This window comes from Macrobrachium rosenbergii, chromosome 13 (assembly GCF_040412425.1).
Source record: "Macrobrachium rosenbergii isolate ZJJX-2024 chromosome 13, ASM4041242v1, whole genome shotgun sequence".
In the NCBI taxonomy this organism is placed as follows: Eukaryota; Metazoa; Arthropoda; class Malacostraca; order Decapoda; family Palaemonidae; genus Macrobrachium; species Macrobrachium rosenbergii.
In genome coordinates, this window is record NC_089753.1 from 44911669 (window position 1) to 44935412 (window position 23744).

The 23744-nt window shown below is 36.3% G+C and overlaps 1 long non-coding RNA gene across 1 annotated transcript in view; it reads right to left on the bottom strand.

Annotated features, from left to right (window-relative positions):
- Positions 1-259: 259 nt before the first annotated feature.
- LOC136844681 (uncharacterized) overlaps positions 260-23744 on the bottom strand; it is a 255134-nt gene continuing 231649 nt past the window's right edge. Inside the window, exon 3 of the long non-coding RNA XR_010854966.1 lies at positions 260-350. This is a non-coding gene — a long non-coding RNA (uncharacterized lncRNA). The remainder of the gene's footprint in view (positions 351-23744) is intronic.

The window sequence follows — 23744 nt, forward strand, 5'->3', positions numbered from 1 at the left end:
TGAATATTACTTCGGAGAATAACAATCGTTAGACAGTTAAGTATACAAACTATCTCACACTTGAACGACTTATATTCTAGGTTAATAATAGGAATATAGTGTTGCAGTAATATCCTGAGATTCGCCCTACCTTACCTTCGAGATACAAGTGAGATTATTTCTCATAACAAATTGCTTTTCAACTAACAACGCCCAAACCTGATTACATATTTCCAAGTTTAATTATGAACTATCTACAAAGCAGATGTAAATAAAAACTTACCTCTCTCCACTTCGGAGTGGATCCTTTTCCTCTTAGACGATCTTTCTGCGTGAAATGATAAATCATGTTGCATCTATGTTGTCTTGCACTGTAAAAAGAGAATGGCTTTAGGATTTGACAGTCATTCAGAATAAGATAAATGGAAAAATATTGCTAGCAGCTAGTATAGATCGTTTAGCGTATTATACTGAACTTTTTTAATTCCATAATAAGTACAATTACGAACAAACACATACCGATTACACAAACATGCATAGTTGTTATTATATAACACATATCATTATTAATAAGACAAAAAACACACGAGAGCGAAAAATCATTATTTATAATTATGGTATTTCTTATTTTAGTTAATCACGCCGGTGCTAATTAGCGTCAAGAGAAAATCCCCAGTAACGATAATTTATACAATTATGTTACGTAAAGTATCCTTTGTAAATCTGACCACATGTTAAATAGGAGAACGCATCTACGTACTATTCCTAATACTACATATAAACAACTGTACACTTCCTCTCGTATCATTTAGCATCTCAGGCTGATCCTATGTAATCAGGATGTTATCAACCCCTCTTACTGTTAGGCTCCCAATATCCCAACAAACAAATCCTGTAGTGCTTAACAAATACGTAGTGCGCCTTATTTACCAAAGGTCCTTGCTTGAAATGGTATCTGGAACACTCTCCTAAGTAAATATGTTTCGTGAAGCCTAAGCCCTCCTAAAGGAAATACGTAGAATGAAAAGAAGAGACTTGTTCAGATTCTGATAAATATGGAATGTGGAAGATGAGGTTTATGCCAAAGGCCATGCACTGGGACCAATGGGGTCATTCAGCGCTGAGAGGTTCTGATAAAGCCCTGTTGTCATTAAAACAGTTTCCAAGACTCCACTGATTATTTATTTGCGTGAATGAGTTTAAATAAAATCGTCACTGCTCGAAACAAGCCTAAGTAATGCATATTCACACCCCCCCCTACGATTATTTCCTTCTAAAGGAAATATTCTCTGGGGTTATGTACCCTAGACAAAGATCGGATTTCCACTGTTTGCATCAGTACACATCAAGGGTAAACTTGAGGCACCCAAACAGCTGGTCGCCATTCTTGATAATTATGCGATATACACAATGAGAGATGTGAACTGTTAAATAAAATAAGGACTGGTGAGCAAGGCTTTACATGGGTATCGCTTTCCTTTTAGAGATGGAAATCTTCTCTCTCTCTCTCTCTCTCTCTCTCTCTGTTCCTGTTGCCAAAAAGACAAATCACATCTGCCACTAAGCCACCATCGAGAAGGAGGGGCAAATTCGAGCGGCCGATCCCATGAGAAGTTTGCATAAAAATGAGTGTGTATGAAAGTACCCGGCCATTCTCTGCAGCCCCGCGAACGACCTTTTATCCAATAAAGAATGTGATATCAAAGAAGAATGGTCCTTGGATGGAAGAGCAGAGCAGAGAGAGAGAGAGAGAGAGAGAGAGAGAGAGAGAGAGAGAGAGAGAGAGAGAGAGAGAGAGAGAGAGAGAGAGAGAGTGGTGAGGGGGAATGATGCAAACTTTATAAGAAAAAAGAATGTATGAGCTCATTACAAAATCAAGTTGAAAAAAGAAGACAGAGAGAGAGAGAGAGAGAGAGAGAGAGAGAGAGAGAGAGAGAGAGAGAGAGAGAGAGAGAGAGAGAGAGAGAGAGAGATAACCTATTCCTCTGAGATGACAGGGAGGGGAGAGGGGAGAAAAGAGAAATGGTCAAAATTGGAGAAATATATTTTTCTCATAAAAGATCATCTTTTTAGTAAAGACACGTACTATTCCTTTTCTTGACAGGTCTATTATGTCTCATAAGCTTCATATCAGAAGAATTAACAACAAAAACAACTGCTTTCCTTTTCTTGACAAGTCTCATAAGCTTAATATCAGAAGAATTAACGACAAAAACAACTGCTCTCATTTTCTTGACAGGTCTATTGTGTCTCATAAGCTTAATATCAGAAGAATTAACAACAAAAACAACTGCTCTCCTTTTCTTGACAGGTCTGCTGCTGTCTCATAAGCTTAACATCAGAAGAATTAACGGCAAAAACAACTGCTCTCATTTTCTTGACAGGTCTGTTGTCTCATACACTTAATGTCAGAAGAATTAACAACAAAAACAAACTGCTCTCATTTTCTTGACAGGTCTGTTGTCTCATAAACTTAATGTCAGAAGAATTAACAACAAAAACAACTGCTCTCCTTTTCTGGACAGGTCTGTTGTGTCTCATAAACTTAATATCAGAAGAATTAACAACAAAAACAACTGCTCTCATTTTCTTGACAGGTCTGTTGTCTCATAAACTTAATGTCAGAAGAATTAACAACAAAAACAACTGCTCTCATTTTCTTGACAGGTCTGTTGTCTCATAAACTGAATGTCAGAAGAATTAACAACAAAAACAACTGCTCTCCTTTTCTTGACAGGTCTGTTATTGTTTCATAAGCTTAAAATCAGAAGAATTAACAACAAAAACAACTGCTTTCCTTTTCTTGACAGGTCTGTTGTCTCATAAACTTAATGTCAGAAGAATTAACAACAAAAACAACTGCTCTCCTTTTCTTGACAGGTCTGTTGTCTCATAAACTGAATGTCAGAAGAATTAACAACAAAAACAACTGCTCTCCTTTTCTTGACAGGTCTGTTATTGTTTCATAAGCTTAATATCAGAAGAATTAACGACAAAAACAACTGCTTTCCTTCTTGACAGGTCTATTGTGTCTCATATACTTAATATCAGAAGAATTAGCGACAAAAACAACTGCTCTCCTTTTCTTGACAGGTCTATTGTGTCTCATAAACTTAATATCAGAAGAATTAACAACAAAAACAAACTGCTTGCCTTTTTGAAAGGTCTATTGTCTCTCATAAGCTTAATATCAGAAGAATTAGCGACAAAAACAACTGCTCTCCTTATCTTGACAGGTCTATTGTGTCTCATAAGCTTAATATCAGAAGAATTAACAACACAAACAACTGCTTTCCTTTTCTTGACAGGTCTATTCTGTCTCATAAACTTAATATCAGAAGAATTAACAACAAAAACAACTGCTCTCATTTTCTTGACAGGTCTACTGTGTCTCATAAGCTTAATATCAGAAGAATTAACGACAAAAACAACTGCTTGCTTTTCTTGACAGGTCTAATTGAATTAACGACAAAAACAACGGCTTTCTTTTCATGACAGGCCTGAATATCAGAAGAATATCAGAAGAATTAACGACAAAAACAACTGCTTTCATCTTCTTGACAGGCCTGATATGTCTCATAAGCTAATATCAGAAGAATTAACAACACAAAATAACTGCTTTCCTTTTCTTGACAGGTCTATTCTGTCTCATAAACTTAATATCAGAAGAATTAACAACAAAAACAACTGCTCTCATTTTCTTGACAGGTCTACTGTGTCTCATAAGCTTAATATCAAAAGAATTAACGACAAAAACAACGGCTTTCCTTTTCCTGACAGGCCTGATATGTCTCATAAGCTTAATATCAGAAGAATTAACGACAAAAACAACGGCTTTCCTTTTCCTGACAGGCCTGATATGTCTCATAAGCTTAATATCAGAAGAATTAACGACAAAAATCAACTGCTTTCCTTTTCTTGACAGGCCTGATTATGTCTCATAAGTTTAATATCAGAAGAATTAACGATAAAAACAACTGCTTTCCTTTTCTTGACAGGCCTGATTATGTCTCATGTTTAATATCAGAAGAATTAAAGATAAAAATCACAGCTTTCATTTTCCTGACAGGCCTGATATGTCTCATAAGCTAATATCAGAAGAATTAACGACAAAAATCACTGCTTTCCTTTTCTTGATAGGCCTATTATGTCTCATAAGCTTAATATCAGAAGAATTAACGACAAAAAACAAATGCTTTCCTTTTCTTGATAGGTATATTATGTCTCATAAGCTTAATATCAGAAGAATTAACGACAAAAAACAACTGCTTTCCTTTTCTTGATAGCCTATTATGTCTCATATGTTTAATATCAGAAGAATGTCTTTTCTTGATAGGCCTATTATGTCTCATATGTTTAATATCAGAAGAATTAAAGATAAAAATCACAGCTTTCCTTTTCTTGATAGGCCTATTATGTCTCATGTTTAATATCAGAAGAATTAACGATAAAAATCACTGCTTTCCTTTTCTTGATAGGCCTATTATGTCTCATGTTTAATATCAGAAGAATTAACGATAAAAATCACTGCTTTCCCTTTTCTTGATAGGCCTATTATGTCTCATAAGCTTAATATCAGAAGAATTAAAGATAAAAATCACTGCTTTCCTTTTCTTGATAGGCCTATTATGTCTCATAAGCTTAATATCAGAAGAATTAACGATAAAAATCACTGCTTTCCTTTTCTTGATAGGCCTATTATGTCTCATAAGCTTAATATCAGAAGAATTAAAGATAAAAATCACTGCTTTCCTTTTCTTGATAGGCCTATTATGTCTCATAAGCTTAATATCAGAAGAATTAAAGATAAAAATCACTGCTTTCCTTTTCTTGATAGGCCTATTATGTCTCATAAGCTTAATATCAGAAGAATTAACGATAAAAATCACTGCTTTCCTTTTCTTGATAGGCCTATTATGTCTCAGAAGAATTAACGATAAAAATCACTGCTTAATATCAGAAGAATTAATCAGAAGAATTAACGACAAAAAACAACTGCTGTCCTTTTCTTGACAGGTCTATTGTGTCTCATAAGCTCAATATCATAACAACCTACAACAACGGAAACAACAAAAGCAACAACAACAATCATCCGTAAGAGAGAGAGAGAGAGAGAGAGAGAGAGAGAGAGAGAGAGAGAGAGAGAGAGAGAGAGATGTTCTGTTTAGAATTCTATGATAGTTCAGCTGACCTCTGCAGGATGTCCTCTTCAGGAACTCATCAAAACTATTTTCAAAACTTTTATGGATGGGTGGAAGTTCGTTCCTCTAGAAAATAGAGAGGGGTAGGGGGAAGGTACCCTTCAAATGAAACTTAAAACGTGAGGGTTACGGTAGACGGAGGTAAAATGCGTCAGATAATAATTACTACATCGTATGGTTCGTTAATAACCGAACTTTGGAAAAACAAAAAGTGAGCAACATTATATTAAAAATAACGCATGAAAAATGGCCGTTCTTAATTGAGAGAGAGAGAGAGAGAGAGAAGCGAGGGGGGTGGGGAACTACGAAATGAAGTAAAAGATTGAAAAGGAATTGTTTAATGAAAGACCGAAAAACAAACCTGTACATGTCTGCAATGAACTAAGCGCTAACAAAATACAATACCGAGAAATAAACAAAGAAAGCGATCATGATTAATCTGATTTTCCTAAGAGATACATACATGATAAAAAAAAAAAGCAAAACGAAAATAAAACAAAAACATTATTACAAGACACAAATAAAAACAGGAGTTTTGGACAACAACATATAAAAGTGTCAAACAGACAACGGTATTAATTCTAAAAAAAAAAAAGACAAACCACCAGGGTGTTTTGCAGCCCATGAGAAGCTTTCGACACAGAAAATGGGATGAAAATGAAAAGGATCCTGAATACAGAATTTATATACAAGGCATTTTATTATAAACTATTACTCGTCATGGACGTCTCGAAATCACAACAATGAGAGACTCAGACGAGGTGAGACAGGGATATTAACTTGCTTTCTTGCTGTTCTTATGTGAATACCGAAAACACTGGAATATCAAACTTAGACCAATGGCCAAGCGCTGGGACCTATGAGGTCCTTAAGCGCTGAAAATAATGTAGAAACAATTGTTAGGAGAAGGTAGAAAGTAAGATGGAAGAAACAGAAAACGAACGGTGGTACAGTTAAAAGAATGAAAGGGGTCACAGCTAGGAGCCGAAGGGACGCTGCAAAGAACCATAAGTAATGCCTACAGTGCACCGCGTGATGTGCATTGACAGCACTACCCTCTCTACAGGGGATACCGATAACTTAACACGGATTGGAAAACCCCAGAACGAGAGTTCAAGGAGACACTGAAGGTGGTCAGGCTATAAATTAAAGATAGGTTAAGTATACCTTAATTTAACCAGACCACTGAGCTGATTAACAGCTCTCCTGGGGCTGGCCCGAAGGATTAGATTTATTTCACGTGGCTAAGAACCAACTGGTTACCTAGCAACGGGACCTACAGCTTATTGTGGAATCCGACCACATTATAGCTAGAAATGAATTTCTACTACCAGAAATAAATTCCTCTTATTCTTCATTGGCCCGGTCGGAGATTCGAACTCGCGGCCAGCAGAGTGCTAGTTGAGAACGGAACCCACTCTTCCAACGAGGAACTAGGCTATAGAATAAATGTTATGAAAATGAATGTGAAAAGAATAAAGAAAAACTCCTTCTGAACTAAATTATGAAAATTAACATCACTGAGGACAAAGTGAAAGAGATGTAAATGTAAAAAGTAGCATTAAGGTTGAATGATTGTGGATGTGTTTATGAGACTGAACGAGGATATTGTGTTCATAAGAAAATCAAGTTAGTACAGGTTAAGAACTAATCACTAAATTTTAACATTTTCAGTACACGAATCATCAAGACCAAGATTTGAAATGCTGCACAAAATGGATCACAGACCTAGACACTAAATGCATATTAAAAAAGAACTCCCACTGGGTTTTTAAGTTTAAAATAAACGAACCATCAAGACATAGGTTTGAAATGCTGCATGAAATCGATCACAAACATACACATTACGGGAGGATTGTAAATGCATATCAAATTCATAAATACAGAAACGTGAAATGAATTATTTCACAAGACTACGCACAACATCGTCTTCATAGATAATGTGTTCCAGATAACAAGAAAACGAAAGAAAACAAGTAAAGAATGCGCCGAAGTTTCCTCAGTGCAGTCGAGTTTTCTCTACAGCGTATAATTAAGGACACTGAAAATAGATCTAACTTTCGGTGGTCTCGGTATAATGCCGTATGAGCATGAACCTTTAACCACGGCCCGGTGGTGGCCTGTCCTATATCGTTGCCAGACGCACGATTATGGCTAACTTTAACCTTAAATAAAATAAAAACTACTGAGGCTAGAGGGCTGCAATTTGGCATGTTTGATGATTGGAGGGTGGATGATCAACGAACCAATTTACAGCCCTCTAGCCTCAGTAGTTTTTAAGATCTGAGGGCAGACAGAAAAAGCGCAGAACGACAAAGCCGGCACAACAGTTTTCTTTCACAGAAAACTAAAACTGCGAAATACCCCTGTATTATAATGGAGAGGAGTCGAAGAAAAAAAAATATTGCAAAACTGAAGCAAAGGTCACATGATATGTGAAAAATGACCTGACCTTTACGAAACTAAAACCAAAAACGCAGCCAGGGCAACACATTGGATCAAGAACGAACAAACGCCTTCCAGGTTGCGCAATGGTCCTTGACCTTGACTATTGATCTTTCCGTGAAGTATTTATACGTGCGTGTAGGTCCACCAGTTTATATTATTTTTACTTATTTGACTGTCAGACTGACACTGCACAGTTCGAAATGACATCTGACAGCCAATATTAAGTCAGTAATGTTTATAAGTGGCGTTTTATAACGCACAAAATTCATATTATTCTATAATGGGCGAGAGATTTGCCGGGCGATAAACGGTCAAATCTTCACGAATGTCCCCCAAATGTTAATTATCTGAAGAGGGTCATCAAATTATGCCTTTCATTCAGTTTCATGAAAATCTCTCCCTCCATTTTCGAGATATTAAGTTAATTTACAAAGAGACATACACATTACTTTCTCCCAAGTCTGTTAGTGGATGTAACATTGATACTACCAAGTCAACAAATAATAAACACTCATAAGAGGAAATTTATAAGACAACAGAATTTGTATCCAAACCTCAATGAATCTTTGGCAACTTGTTCTTTCATTGTTCCAATTCCTTTGTTCTCGTTCTCGTTTTCCCTAGACAACTATTTCATGCAAGTGCGACGACGCCTGCTTCGTTCTTTCTGCGTCTTTCACATCGCTATAGTAACAAAGGAAACGCATCTGTGCTAGCCATATTTCTAAACTCTCTCTCTCTCTCTCTCTCTCTCTCTCTCTCTCTCTCTCTCTCTGTCTTAAATCATCTTTTCTCAGTGCTCTTCTTTACATGACTTTACCTCCAGTCTAACTCACCCCCGTTTCACCAATATCCCTCCACCCTCACTTTCCTATCCCACTCTCCTCCTCCTCCTCCTCCTCCTCCTCCTCCACTTCCTCCATCTCTCCCGGAAATGTCAGGCAGCCTCCTCCCCCCTCTATACTGATGGTGATCAATAGGCAACGCCCCTCTCTCTCTCTCTCTCTCTCTCTCTCTCTCTCTCTCTCTCTCTCTCTGCAATCCCTGGCGACCATTTGCCAGGTAAACACATTATTGCAGTTCCATATAAGTGCTAATAACGATAGTGCTTGGTTCCCAGGCCTCTTGTAACCATGTCAGCTAACACGATGGGAGAACAAGCGTCGTCTCTTGAGAGTAAATGGCGTTTTAATGTGCTTCTGAGATAGAGGCCCTTGTGGTCTAACGTTTCCTTACATAAAGGGTAAGAATTGGATCCAAAACGGGGATTTTAGCTGATGGTTAATAATAAACTTCGATCACGATTTTGGAAAGCATGTCTGTGGAAAGCAAGTAATTAAATCTTGGTCATAAAATATTATATATATCACAGAACTTTTCTTAAAAATATCTTACACAAGGTTCTGCTATTGTACTGCTTAGGCTACTTAAGTATATATGTTGAATTTTGTGTATACACTGAAATTTCACGGCAAAACAAAAACGTAAGAAACAATTCCTTGATAATTAAATTAAATTATGCCGCAAATGAGTTATAAAAACTATCAAAATAAAAGTGGACCAAATGAAGGGTGAGAATTTAATCTAATAAGGAGATTGTAGCCGCTGGTTAATAAGCTTCGATAATGATTTTGGAAAGCATGTCCGTGAAAAGCAAGTGATTAAATCTTGGTCATAAAAAATATACATTACAGTGCTTATCTTAAAAATATCTTACGCAAAACACAGGCACTGCTATTGTACTGCATAGGCTACTTAAGTATACGTGTTGAATTTTTTGTATACACTGAAATTTCACGGCAGAAAGAACATACGAAACAAATCCTTGGGAAGTAAACTACATTATATAACGTGTTATAAAAAGGACCAAAATAAACGGAGACCACAAAGAGAACTAAGAGAGTTAATTAGATTAAAAAAGAAAGCATTGGCTCTCAACCTCAAACGGATAACTAATATTCCATGGAAGCGTATATGTTCACTCAATGGAAAGCCTATATGTGCACTCAATGGAAAGCCCATATGTACACTGAATGGAAAGCCTGCATGTACACTCAATAGAAAGCCTATATGTCCACTCAGTGGAAAGTCTATATGTACACTGAGTGGAAAGCCTATATGCACACTCAATGGAAAGCCTATAAGTACACTGAGTGGAAAGCCTATATGTACACTCAATGGAAAGCCTATATGTACACTCAATGGAAAGCCTATAAGTACACTGAGTGGAAAGCCTATATGCACAATCAATGGAAAGCCTATATGTACACTCAATGGAAAGCCTATATGCACACTCAATGGAAAGCCTATATGTACACTCAATGGAAAGCCTATATGTACACTCAATGGAAAGCCTATATGCACACTCAATGGAAAGCCTATGTACACTGAGTGGAAAGCCTATATGTACACTCAATGGAAAGCCTATATGTACACTCAATGGGTACACTCAAAAACCTATATGTACACTAAGTGGAAACAATCACTGAGTGGAAAGCCTATACGTACACTGAGTGGAAAACCTATATGCACAATCAATGGAAAGCCTATATGTACAATGAGTGGAAAGCCTATATGTACACTCAATGGAAAGACTATATGTACAGTACACCTAGTGGAAAGCCTATACGTGCACTCAATACAACGTCTATATGTACATTCAATAGAAAACCTATATATACACTCAATAGAAAGTCTACATGTGCACTCAATGGAAAGCCCATATGTACATTCAATAGAAAGCCTACATGTACACGCAATAGAAAGCCTATATGTGCACTGAATGGAAAGCCTATATGTACATTCAATAGAAAGCCATCTGTACACTCAATAGAAAGCCTATACACTCAATGGAAAGCCTATATGTACACTCAAAAGAAAGCCTTTAAGTACACTCAGTGGAAAGCCTTTAAGTACACTCAGTGGAAAGCCTATATGTACACTGAGTGGAAAGCCGGTAAGTACACTTAATGGTAACACTTCTGGACAGGAATGGCAGAAATTCACATTGTATAATTACGGGTTCTGTGACAGCAGTCGAGGAGGAAGAGTGTGTTGACCAAGCGGTTTCGCGTTTAATACGCCTCTTCGTGGTTTAACACGCCCGAGGAGGTGCATTAGGCAGGAAAGCGCTTGGTCAACACTCTCTGGTTCACTTTTCCCTCCTGGCCTGCTGTCATCATGCTGACTCCGCACGTTCTAGCGATTTGTCGTCATTTGGAATCAGTACTGAGGAACTCGGGCCACAGAAAAACTCGCTTGCATTTTAGAAAATATTATATTCGAAAGGAAAATTCGCTTGCATTCAAGTAAATATTATTTTCGACAGAAAATTCTCTTGCATCATATTAAACATTATATTCGACAAAAATTCTCTTGCAATCTAGTAAATATTATATTTGACAGAAAAATTCGCCTGCATTCACGCAAAAATTATATTCGACGGAAAAAGTCGCTTGCATTTAAGTAAATATTATATTCGACGGAAAAATTCGCTTGCATTCTAGAAAATATTATATTCGGCAGAAAAAGTCGCTTGCATTCAAGTAAATGTTATATTCGACAGAAAAAGTTGCTTGCATTCCAGTAAATACTATATTCGAAAGAAAAATTCGCTTGCATTCTAGTAAATATTATATTCGACAGAAAAATTCATTCCAGTTTCTATATTCAAGTATTCTAGTAAATATTATATTCGATAGAAAAATTCGTGTGCATTCACACAAAAATTATATTCGACAGAAAATTTCACTTTCATTCAAGTAAATATTGTATTCGACAGAAAAATTCGTTTGCATTCACGCAAAAATTATATTCGACAGAAAAATTCGCTTCATTCAAGTAAATATTATATTCGACAGAAAAAGTTGCTTGCATTCAAGTAAGTATTACATCAAAGATTATATAGATAGCTTTCGCTCAAATTACATCTGGCATTTGAGAGAGGGACGGCATAGAGTGAATATACCTAGGGACACAAATTTTCTAGTAGGGTAAACCAAGATATATGTTGACTTATTTAGACGGCGTTATCCTGTGGATTCTCAGCCTGTATCTTTTGTTGGATTTACCTTATATATATATTTACATATTCAGCACTGATGGAGTGGAAGAAGTAAAGGAAAGGCCTTAATATAAGCGAAGTGAGCGCGAGGTAAGAGTTATAAGGGCACTGTGTGTATATAAAACAGCAAGTGCTGTGTAAGTTTTCTTCACAAGAACAATAAACGATTCAGCAGTTAAAGTATGATTATGGCATTGACCATTGTCGTTTTATATATATATAATAATGCATAGGAACATGGACGCCCAACAATGCACCAGCTAAGTTAGTACCGTAGTAGAGTGTTATAACATTGCTTTCACGTCTGCTAAGGCTACGGTTCGCTCCAGTCTGCCTATAACAATCTACCATACTGTGAATGGGTACCATTGTCTGCTGGGGCCATGATAAAGGGTGTGGGCCTAGCAACCTCCCACCTAAAGATTTGTTGATAAACAAGAAGGTTGTACCTTCTAGTTCCAACCCCCATACAAATGGGAAAGAAGTAGAAAAATAGTATACCTTAGTTTTACCAGACCACTGAGCTGATTAACAGCTTTCCTAGGGCTGGCCCGAAGGATTAGACTAATTTTACGTGGCTAAGAACCAATTGGTTACTTAGCAACGGGACCTACAGCTTATTGTGGAATCCGAACCACATTATAGCGAGTGACAGTTCGGAGCTCTGCCGATTCATCCAACGAAGAGTCTGGAAAGAAGTAGAAAAAACATGTTGGATAGATAAACAGACTTCCTTGTGGTCAAGAGGTTGAGGCAACCACCTAAGTAGAAAGGGAACCTGGGTTGAAATTCCCAGCTATGATGGAGCAATATGGGTCTGTTCTTTTAGAATTGCTGCTGCAGTGACTTTAATAGGTTTCAGCCAGAGTTGGAAAGGGCATAGGGTTAGCAACCTCATTCTGGAGTCATTCCTTTTGAAAGTAAAAAGCCAATACTTGGATGAGTGACCAAAAAAGTTATCAAATGCTGCTTGGACATAAATGTGTTAAACATCAACTAGATAGGGAACTGCTAGCCACATCATCCCAGCACTAAAGGTCATTTATAATTAATATGTATGTCTAAAGGAGAATGAGATGTGATAGCTTGCTGGCTTTGCCTAGACTTCACAGCGAGGTCGTCTTAATTTCATGCCCACTCATGACTTGATGGATTTCACTAGCAACACGAACTTACCGTATTTGTGAGCTGGAGATGATAGTTTGGGGGCCTATAGTCTACCTACTGAATCACTGGCGGCCAGTGCCTGGTTCCCCCTGATCCCAGACTGGGTGGCAAGGGACTTGAGTGCTGAACATATATACCTGTATAAATGTTTGGTCTAAAACATTGCAAGACAGGGAAATCGTCCATTGGACGGCCATTAAACCTCTAATAATAATTATTTCTGGCCAAAAAGAAGGTCCTACGTTTAGAGTCAAACCTGACGGCATCAACAGCTTATGACTCAAGAACATCACACCAAACGACACGCAGGTGAATAATTTCCCTTCATTTATGAAAATGTCGCAACCTTATCCATCATGACAGGCATATTTACAAATTCTGAATATTAGTCTGATTCGTGGGCGAGTACAATTCTCTCTCTCTCTCTCTCTCTCTCTCTCTCTCTCTCTCTCTCATACGGACGTAAGATTCATTTAGCGCTGTCACCAAGACGACAGACAGGTAGGGGAAGGATACTCAATTATTCCTCTTCTGATCTAGATTTCATTTTAATCAAACAGGAAGGGAGGGTGAAGCATTATAAGTATCATACAATTCAAAATTTCCAATGTCAGTATTTCATAAAATTTATTAAAGATATTTACTACTGATTATAAAACAAAACCTGTAAAATATCGGTCACTTTATATACAGCATATTTCCGTGAATTTTCTTATTTTTTGTTTTAAATAAAAATTTTCATTTAAAACAAAAAATTCTTCTTGTCGATTAAGGATATTCCTGATCCTTATACAAGGATCGGGGATATCCTTACACAAGACATAAAAGGGAATGGAGGAGGACGAGTGATAAAGTAGGAAAGGTTGGGGATCAAGAAAGATAGATTAGAAACCAGTATATAACACCGTTCACAATACAAATTACACACGTACACACGCGTACACACATCCACACGTATATAGACACAAACGCGCGCGCGCGCCATATTGCAAGAGAACGGGTGAAAAATATTCCCTAACGGCTATATCCAAATTACAAAAAATCTATGACAGAAAGAATGGTGGAAGCAAAAGAAACAACTAACAAATGAAAAAAATGCATCATCTGTATAGGGCTACAAAGAAAAGTGTTTGCAAACATCCTGAAGTCTCATTACGAAGAATGAAAGAGAAAACGTGAACCAATAACACAAAAGTAATTCTGGAATAACGTAATAACGCTGAAATGTCATAAAGAATAGAAATAGTATAAGCACCTTTTTATAAAAATATTGGATTACAGCGTTTTATTTCATAACAAATGAAAACTGTCCCTTCAAGTCGGAAAATCGAAGCTCTTCCCTTAAATAAAAAAAAAATGCTTAGGCATATGCAAAATTTACAAAGGCCCTTTTCACGGCGTATAGCTTCTTAAAGGTGAAGATACACAGTACGTCAGGGATTCGAAACACGTTTCTTCATTGCTGAGATTTTACAAGGTCGTAAAATGATTAAAATAAAATGAAAATCGCTCTTTTTTTTCTGTAAACAGAAAGAGAAAGGTGCATGGAAATAATTGTAAACATTTAAGTGCAAAATCTAGCCAACTACTGCATAGTATAAACATCCAAATAATAATACAATCTTCACTGTTTACGAACACAATGCATTCAAACACATCTTGTATACATGGACGGAGTGATACAAAGGTTTGGGACAAGAAAATGGGTTGCTAATGGCGTATGAAATAACTGATGATGGTGGATAGTGATGAGAAACATAAAATCAAGTGAAAGATTTTGAAAGCTTTTTGTAAGTGAAGAAAGCTAAAAGTGGAAGTAAGCAAGAGTGATGGTTTGTCGTTAAATGAAAACCAGGAAGATGAAATAATGAATATTAATACTGACTGTGGATCTCATTCATGGGATAAAAATAATAATAATAATAATAATAATAATAATAATAATAATAATAATAATAATAATAATAATAAAGAAAACTAAAGGTGAATATAATAAAAATACGAGGAAATATATGTCAAGTTATACTCTGTTAAATACGCATAAATTTAGAGAGAGAGAGAGAGAGAGAGAGAGAGAGAGAGAGAGAGAGAGAAACCATTGTTTTGCTGTTACAAAGGACAGATCGAGAGGATAACATTCCTCTTAAAAAACAGCGTCAGTTACAGACGAGGTAAATGGAAGGATAAATTGATGGATAACCTTACAAAACGCTCTAATGGGAGAACTCATACTTTTTCTTTTCGGGAATGTATTCTCCCAACCATGGTCAAACAGGCGTTGGCTTTCGTCTCACCGACCCGAGCCGGGAAAGTTACGGTAAAAGTGTTTCAGACACGTTAAAAGCGCTATTCTCTCTTCCAGCCTAGGTTGAAAAGAGTCGACCCAGTCCTGAGTAGATTCATGAATTTTCGTAACGTGGTGAAATAGTATACAGTACATGAGTGTCTAACAGTCCCTTACTCTTTTTAATTATATGTTCAGACTAACAGAGGTTTTTAAAAGTGTTATAAACGGCGTTTTATTGATCTTTACTAAAAAAAGTCTGGACGATATTAAAGCGCATAAAAGAATAATGAAACCTTATTATATTAGAAAAAAATTAACATATACGAAAGAAGGAAATCCGCCCGCACTGCAATCTTTATCCCCACCGCCTTCAGCTAACCTTATTGACATGACAGCACGCTTAATTTTATTAATTTATATATGATATATATATATATATATATATATATATATATATATATATATATATATATATATATATATATATATATATATATACACACACAATGTATGTGTGTACATATATATAGACAGGCCCAATTACAATTCCTTAAAAATATCTGTGACAAACTGCAACCAATTTCCCCCAAACCCGTCAAACAAGTTCCCTAAGGGCAAGCAAGACTTCCCTCTCAGCTTCAGGACCGCATTAAGAGAGGAACACGGGAGAACAAGAAAAAAAAAGTACCGCAGCTACAGACGAAGAAGGTGACAAGGAGGCGGAAGTTGGAGAGAATCCTCCCCGCCCCTTCCCCCCAACCCCAAACTACTGCCCTGAGGCGTATTGCTGAAAACAGTCTTCGAACAATTAAATCCCGTAGATGCCGAGTAACGACCACAATTAATTGCAGCGGACGAGACGCAATTCTTAATTGGATATGAAGGGTAGCTCGCTCGCTCGCTCTCTCTCTCTCTCTCTCTCTCTCTCTCTCTCTCTCTCTCTCTCTCTGGTGGTTTCCCCAATCTCTATTAAGGGGAAACTCTTGTATCGGGAAGTATGACCCCTTTCCTGGTCAGATTACGAGTAATTAAGATGAAGAGAGTCTGGAAGGATGCCAGAATGAGTAATTGATTTTTAATACTTGGAAAACCGTTTTTATAACCTTGTTAAATATCAAAAACACCTGAATGAATAAGTGTAAATGTAGGCAACAATACTAATATTATGACATATTAAAACCATTTTACATAATTATTTATTAATTTGTCCGTTTATTTTTTCCTTTCTAATAACTAATCTCTTCTGTTTGTATTTCGTATTACCTTCCGTTACTACTTTCAAATGGACAATATATTCTTTGGAAATTTGAATAATAATAATAATAATAAATAATAATAATAATAATAATAATAATAATAATAATAATAATAATAATAATAATTCCAAGTCCTGTAATAATGAAATCTACACCGACACAGAAAATTTCTGAGTTCGGTTCCCAAGTGTGCAGGAACTTTTTAGGTAAAGTTCCATTAAGTTCCATTGCACTTCTGTTGACCCAAGGAGGAGGGGAAGGGGGGGGGGGAAAGGGGAGGAGGAGGAGGAGGGGAAGGGGAAGTCTGCGCAGCACCAGCCTCGTTTAACTTCCGTTGTGTAAAAAATAAACGTTTCAGAGCTTTAGTATTATATATATATATATATATATATATATATATATATATATATATATATATATATATATATATATATGTATATATATATATATATGTATGTATGTATACAATACATATATATGTCGGGGTGTGTATGGGTGTGCAAACTTGCAGAATCTTAATACAGTCACATAAATTAACACTATTTTCAAGTAAATAATTGGTGCTGGAAATATCGGGAACAAAGCATTTTATTTTTGTCATCTTCAACGTAGATTCACGCAAAACACGGGACACCACTGTCACCCGGCTGTCAACATTTTTCTCTTGTTTTTCACACTAGAATTCTTTCTCAAATGTTTCGTCCTTATACTGCAATAAGCGACGGAAATTTAATTTTCGCTCTGTACTGTGTGTGTGTGTGAGAGAGAGAGAGAGAGAGAGAGAGAGAGCATGACTGGGCGGTTAAAATTTCATATATATATTAGTATGAGTTAGCCATCGGAAGGGGACTGTCCATCTCCATTTAGAAGATGTGAGATAAAATATATTACTCCTAAATGGTTACAGTAAAATTTAGACAGATCTCAGTTATGAAAATGGGTCAGGAGAAATTCGATCACTTATTTCGGCTTGATAATTTCATAAAATATATTATAAATGTGTATTAAACACAAGTCCTCAATAAACGGCAAAAATACCCAACGTATATCGAGAGCAATATGGAGATGACGAAAGAAAGAGCAGTGACATGAAACGACGGGAGATAGGGAAATCAATAAGACAGTTTCAAATCAGTACATGTTTACGGGACTTACAGAAGAAAAAAACAAATATGGAAGTTACAAAAATCGAGGAAATGCTTAAGAATTGATGGAAGAAAATCAATATGGAACCTGTAAAAATCGGAAATTAATTATGAGCTCTACGGAAGAAAAGACACAAAATATAAATCCACCTAATGCCGAGTATCTTGGAAATGAAGCAGCAGCAGTCTTACTGTTGAGAACAGAAAATACGAAAAGAACAGACCTGGAAAGAAGCCATTTATGGCGTCCAACACTCGTTATAAGAATCGAATTGTTTTCTCCCTTACCTTCACTTCAGTAACAATAAAAACTGAATACAATTACAACAACAATAATCCACAAGAAAAGCAACATTACAATACAGAAAATGCAAACAATAACATCGCGATAAACAGAAAAAAAAAATGCTCGAAAGGACAAAATCTTTCCGACACGCGTTTTCCACATTCACACGCCCTTTCAAAAGCTTTTGTTTTCGAAGTTTTTTTTTCCCCCATTTGCTGGATTTCTCGGAAGGGCCACAGCCAGAAGGTCGGTCTAAAGGTCAAAATGACGACTGTTAACACCAAACTCTTCAACAAAAAAAGAGTCGTATGGACGTAATGTTACATGGGTGATGCCACGAGTTACGTGAAATGTTTGAAATATAGAGGTAATGCAAGGGATTAATATGTGTAATTTAAACTGAAGTTCTCGGCTTTCTAGTGTGTATATATATATATATATATATATATATATATATATATATATATATATATATATATATATATATATATATATATATATATGTGTGTGTGTGTATGTGTGTGCAAGGAGCGAGAGAAACCACGAACTTCAATGTATATAATAAGTGCGTTATCACATAACGTTCAGCAAGTTTTCATTGCATTGAGATGTCATCTGGTATAGTTTATACTGAATCCAAATGCCTTACAATAACAATATCAAAATGATAAGTAGTTAAATGCTTGATTTTGACCAAAGTGCCAGAAATCAACGGGTATCGGTAGGAAAGTTGTATTTTTAATGCATATTTTCCTTCACTTGAAAGACAGCTCTAGAGAACCAATAGTGTTACACCTATTTTTAATGCCTCGTGATTATGACAGTCCTCCATCCCCGACTTTTACATCTTCCATACTTCCAGTCTTTAAAACTTTCCTATATTCAAGGGGAAGGTTCTCTACCACCTACAGAAGAAAGTCCTTTACATACCTTAACTATGCTCAAAACAGAACTATTTTTTGGAAGTTTCAGTCACAATATCATAAAACAAAAGCAAACTGCACACAATGAACGAAGCCATCTTATGGAAAGCGAGGAATAACGACGGAAGCCACAAACAGACCACCGACAAACCATCAAAGTCAAACCGGGAAGGACCGAGTCACTAATAAAGGCCGTGCTAATTAAGCTAGCAGCAGAGACCTAATTAACTAATTCAATTAGCTCGATTCGGAGAAAACCTGGATTTACACAAACATGATTCTGGGCTCCAACACAGCGGGGTGGTGGCCGGATTTCGGAGGTGAGTTATGGGAGACTCTCAACTTGATACAGTTTCCTGGAGAATGTTCCAGCTCGATAAAATGAGTGGGAGCAAGCTTCAGGACTAATCAGCCCTGTTGGAGAATGTATGCAGCTTGATAAAGCTTGTGGGAGTAAGTATGTGGTCTGATCAAGCTTAAGTGAGAATTTTCGCATTTTTATACACCTTAAGTTAAGAAGTTAAGTATATCTTAGTTTAACCAGACCACTGCGTTGATTAACTCTCTAGGGGTGGCCCTAAGGGTTAGATTTATTTTACGTGGCTAAGAACCAATTGGTTACCTAGCAACGGGACCTACAGCTTATTGTGGAATCCGAACCACATTATAGCGAGAAATGAATTTCTATCACCAGAAATAAATTCCTCTTATTCTTCACTGGCCGGTCGGAGATTCGAACTCGCGGCCTTTATACACCTTAGGGGAATAAAATTTGGTCTATTAAAGCTTAAGGGACCAAGCTTAAGGCGTACTAAATTGTAAGAGAGCAAGCTTAAGGCCTAATAAATTGTATGGGAGTAAGTTTAAAGCCTAATAAATTGTACAGGAGGAAATTTAAAGCCTAATAAATTGTATGGGAGGAAGTTTGAAGCATAATAAATTGTATGGGAAGAAGTTTAAAGCTAAAGCCTAATAAATTGTATGGGAGGAAATTTAAAGCCTACTAAATTGTACGGGAACAAGCTTAAGGCCAAAGTAAATTATATGGGATCAGTTAAGATCTGATAAAGCATAAAGGAGCAAGTTCGAAGTATGGCATACCTCCATTAAATATTATGAGAGCAAGATAAGGAGTTTTTTTTTAACCTTTCAAGCGTATGCTTCGAGTCCTAATGAAGCTTATGGGAGGAAGCCTGAAGGTTACTAAAACTTCCGGTAGCACGTTTAAAGTTCAATAGGATATATGGGAGCATATGCAGATCCTGATAATAGAATATTAAAGCTTAGTCAATTTAAATCAGTCTTAACGGTTAATTCCGATTCTGGGAGGTAGCTTCAGGACTTGATAACTTATGGGAACGTGTGATTTTTATTAGCCACAATTCCCTCTTAACTTCTCGATTTCTCCACATTTTGGAAACGCTTATCACTGCCAAGTCTAGAACTAAATTAAGAGAGAAATGAACTTATTCCGATGCCCAGACGAGACTCGATCTCGGGTCCGGGGTATCCGAACGAGTTAACGACAATTACTTGAACCTGAACTCAATCCGAGGTTATATATATCGCGACGATCTTTTAGTTTGCAATAATAGCTAAAGAGTAATCAAGCTTACAGTAGCATGTTTATAAAGTTTATTGATTATTTCAAAGGGTTACTGTTAATTTGTCCCTAGTTTGACGAACTGGCGTAAGCCATTTTTTTTTATTCTGAGAAAATAGGCTTCAAAGATTTTGATATTATTCACAGCTTCTAATTAGCTCATCGTTTGAGGGCATTTTGATGGCAAATGTGACAACGCAGACAGCTGAAATTTTGATATGTTACAGAGTATCAAAAATTGAGACACTTTGACTGGAAAAATAAAAAACTTAAAAAAAAAAAAAATGAGATACGCCAGTTCGTCAAAACCGGGACTAATTACGGGAGCCTTTTTTGTATAGCAAAATTATGATTAATCATCCTGTAAGACCCTATACGGGGCTTAAGCAAGCTTACGGGAGGATTTCCGATCTTTAGTAAATTCTAAGAGAATGCTTACATAGCCGTCTTCTCCCAGCGAGCTGGCATTTCCTTAACAACGGACAAATATTGCCCATTAAGGTTCATCAGCGGTTGGATAATGTTGGCAGTAAAGGATAAGTTGGATTAAGCGGCTTTTAATTGGGTGAACAGAAGACGGAAACCGACAATAAACAGGGTGGATGGGGGTGGGAAGGGAAGTGAGGTGGTGTGGTGGGGGTGTGGGAAGGCGGAGGTAATGTAGAAGGGGAAAGGGTGCATTGATAAAGCGTGTAAATAGAAACAAACTAGCTACTGGAATAGAGCAAGATAAGGTCAAAAGAATTTAGTTTGCCTATGAGCCCGAGAGAGATGCGAGCGCACGCACCAAAGTGTTTATGAGAGAGAGAGAGAGAGAGAGAGAGAGAGAGAGAGAGAGAGAGAGAGAGAGAGAACAGGAAAAGATTAGTAAATGGAGACAAAGAGCTAAATAAAAATAAAATCAGGAAACAGAGAACAGACAGTTACTAACAAATATTTACTGGAACTTTACAGGCCATTATTAAAGATTTCAAAAATGATCTAATTTGGTTTTGGTCAAGCGAGTCGGCTTTCATTTTACCACCTTTACAAAAAACATAAATTAACCTTTGGAAAGGCCAGATGGATTTTGTACGTCAATTTATATTAACATTTCAAGGCAATCAATAATTTCTAAAAAGATTTGACAGAAAGATTGTTTATTCAACGAAGGAAGTTTTTCTTTACTCATTAATATAATTTTCTAGATTGAAATGCAAGAATGAAAAAAGCAAAATTTTTAATCAGCTTTCAGTTTTATGAAATGCCACGAGATTTTCGCTAAGTTCTTAACCTTCTCACACATATATATTTGGTAATTCCTAGAACGACTAATAGCAGCTTTTAATTAGTCGTCAATGGCATTCGATAATTAATTAAAGAATTATCAAATGAACTATGACGTTCTACCTCAATTAACAAATATTTTTAGATTTTTTAAAATTAGTTCTCTTGTCCTATTCATAATTTCTTAAAATATTTTCAGTTTTTTCAAATATATTCAAGTGAAGGTTTTCTGACTGAGAGCAAATTTGAAAGCAAATATCTCAAACTGACTATTGGAAAATGAATTTCTGATCTGATACACAACATCCTTAAGCAAAAATTTTTTTTTGAAAATACAAAATATTCAAAATAATTTTCTCAAAATACAAAAAATTTCAAAAATTATTTTCTCAAAATGCAAAAATATTTAAAAATTATTTTCTCAAAAAGCAAAAAATTCAAAAATTATTTTCTCAAAATGAAAAAAAAATTTAAAAACCATTCTCTCAAAATGCAAACCATTCCACAATTACTTTCTCAAAATGCCAAAATATTCAAAACTAATTTCCTCAAAATAAAAAAAAAAACATTTCTCACACTGCAAAAGTGTTCAAAAACACACAAACAAGAGGCATCGCCGTGGGTGTTGAGCAGCCTCGCCTTCTTAGTAGAGCGTAAGCTGCTCACTCATTGGGAGCTGGGGGAAATGAAGTCATTATACCAAACACTTAATTGACGGCATTCAAAGGCCCTTTCAGAGATGAAAGGCTCCTCCCTTTCAAAAATGATCCTGACTCAATAAGAGGGATTACCGCGGTAGGGAAGATGAAGAGGAGGTGAAGTAAAAGGAGTTTAAACGACCTGGCAACAGTTCCACGAAATAGTGACAGAGGTAGGAAAGAACGATAAAATGATAAGAAATATATGATAAATAAGACACGATACTGATATCAACTAATCAATTCCTATGGTATCCCAGGGGATACATAAGGCCCCATGAACTCTTGCTGTGAATGTCTGCCTTGTAATGGGATAAAATAAAAATAAAAATAATAATAATTTACATATCTTCAAATGCACGCGTCCAGTTCATTTGCAATATCCTCTACAGGATTAAGACAAGCATAACAGTTCTACCAGAAGGTGTGAGTTTATGAAATTAAGGCTGTCAAGAGTGATTTATTATTACTGGCTGCGGCAGGACAGTTCCTGATAACTGATGAACACAAACGGTTAACTGCAACAAAATGATATCGATGGAACTATCAACATAATAACTGAATGGGAATTGCATAGAAAATATTCTGTTAATATAAATCAATATGAATGTAATGAACTCTAGAATTGCGTTAACATGTATAAAACAAGTAAAAAATACGCATGAGTTTCTTCGGCGCAATCGAGTTTTCTGTACAGCGTATGAAGCTGTATGAAACTCTCGGCCACGGCCCATGAAACTCTCACCCGGCCGTGGTGGCCTGTGTTGTTGCGTTGTCAGACGCACGATCATGGCTACCTTTAACCTTGAATAAAATAAAAACTACTGAGGCTAGCGGGCTGCAATTTGGTATGTTTCATGATTGGAAGGTGGATGATCAATATACCAATTTGCAGCCGTCTAGCCTCTGTAGTTTTTAAGATCTGAGGGCGGACAAAAAAAAGTGCGGACGGACTTACAAAGCCATCTTAATAGTTTTCTTTTACAAAAAAACTAAAAATGGAAAACGCTCCCAGACAGAAGAAATCAGTTCAATGAAGCATGAAGCGCTGACCACTTGCATGTAATTTCTTTAATGGTAAATGCATTTTCGCTAATCTCCAAACCTACAAAGAGACTGAACAGAAAATACTGAGGGTGGTGTCGTCTTTAATAATAATAATAATAATAATAATAATAATAATAATAATAATAATAATAATAATAATAATAATAAAACATACTCCTTTCGCAACTCAAAATACGTTTTTCCTCACTGAAAATATATTTCCCCTCACAATACGTAAACGAAACGATGCTCCAAAACTGAAAATGAAAAAAGGCAAATTTTTCAGTTTAAAATAGAAACAAAAAACGCTCCTCCACACAGCAAAAATTCGGCGCCCAAAAAAGACTAAACAAGCGAGCATTGTGGAGGTGTAGC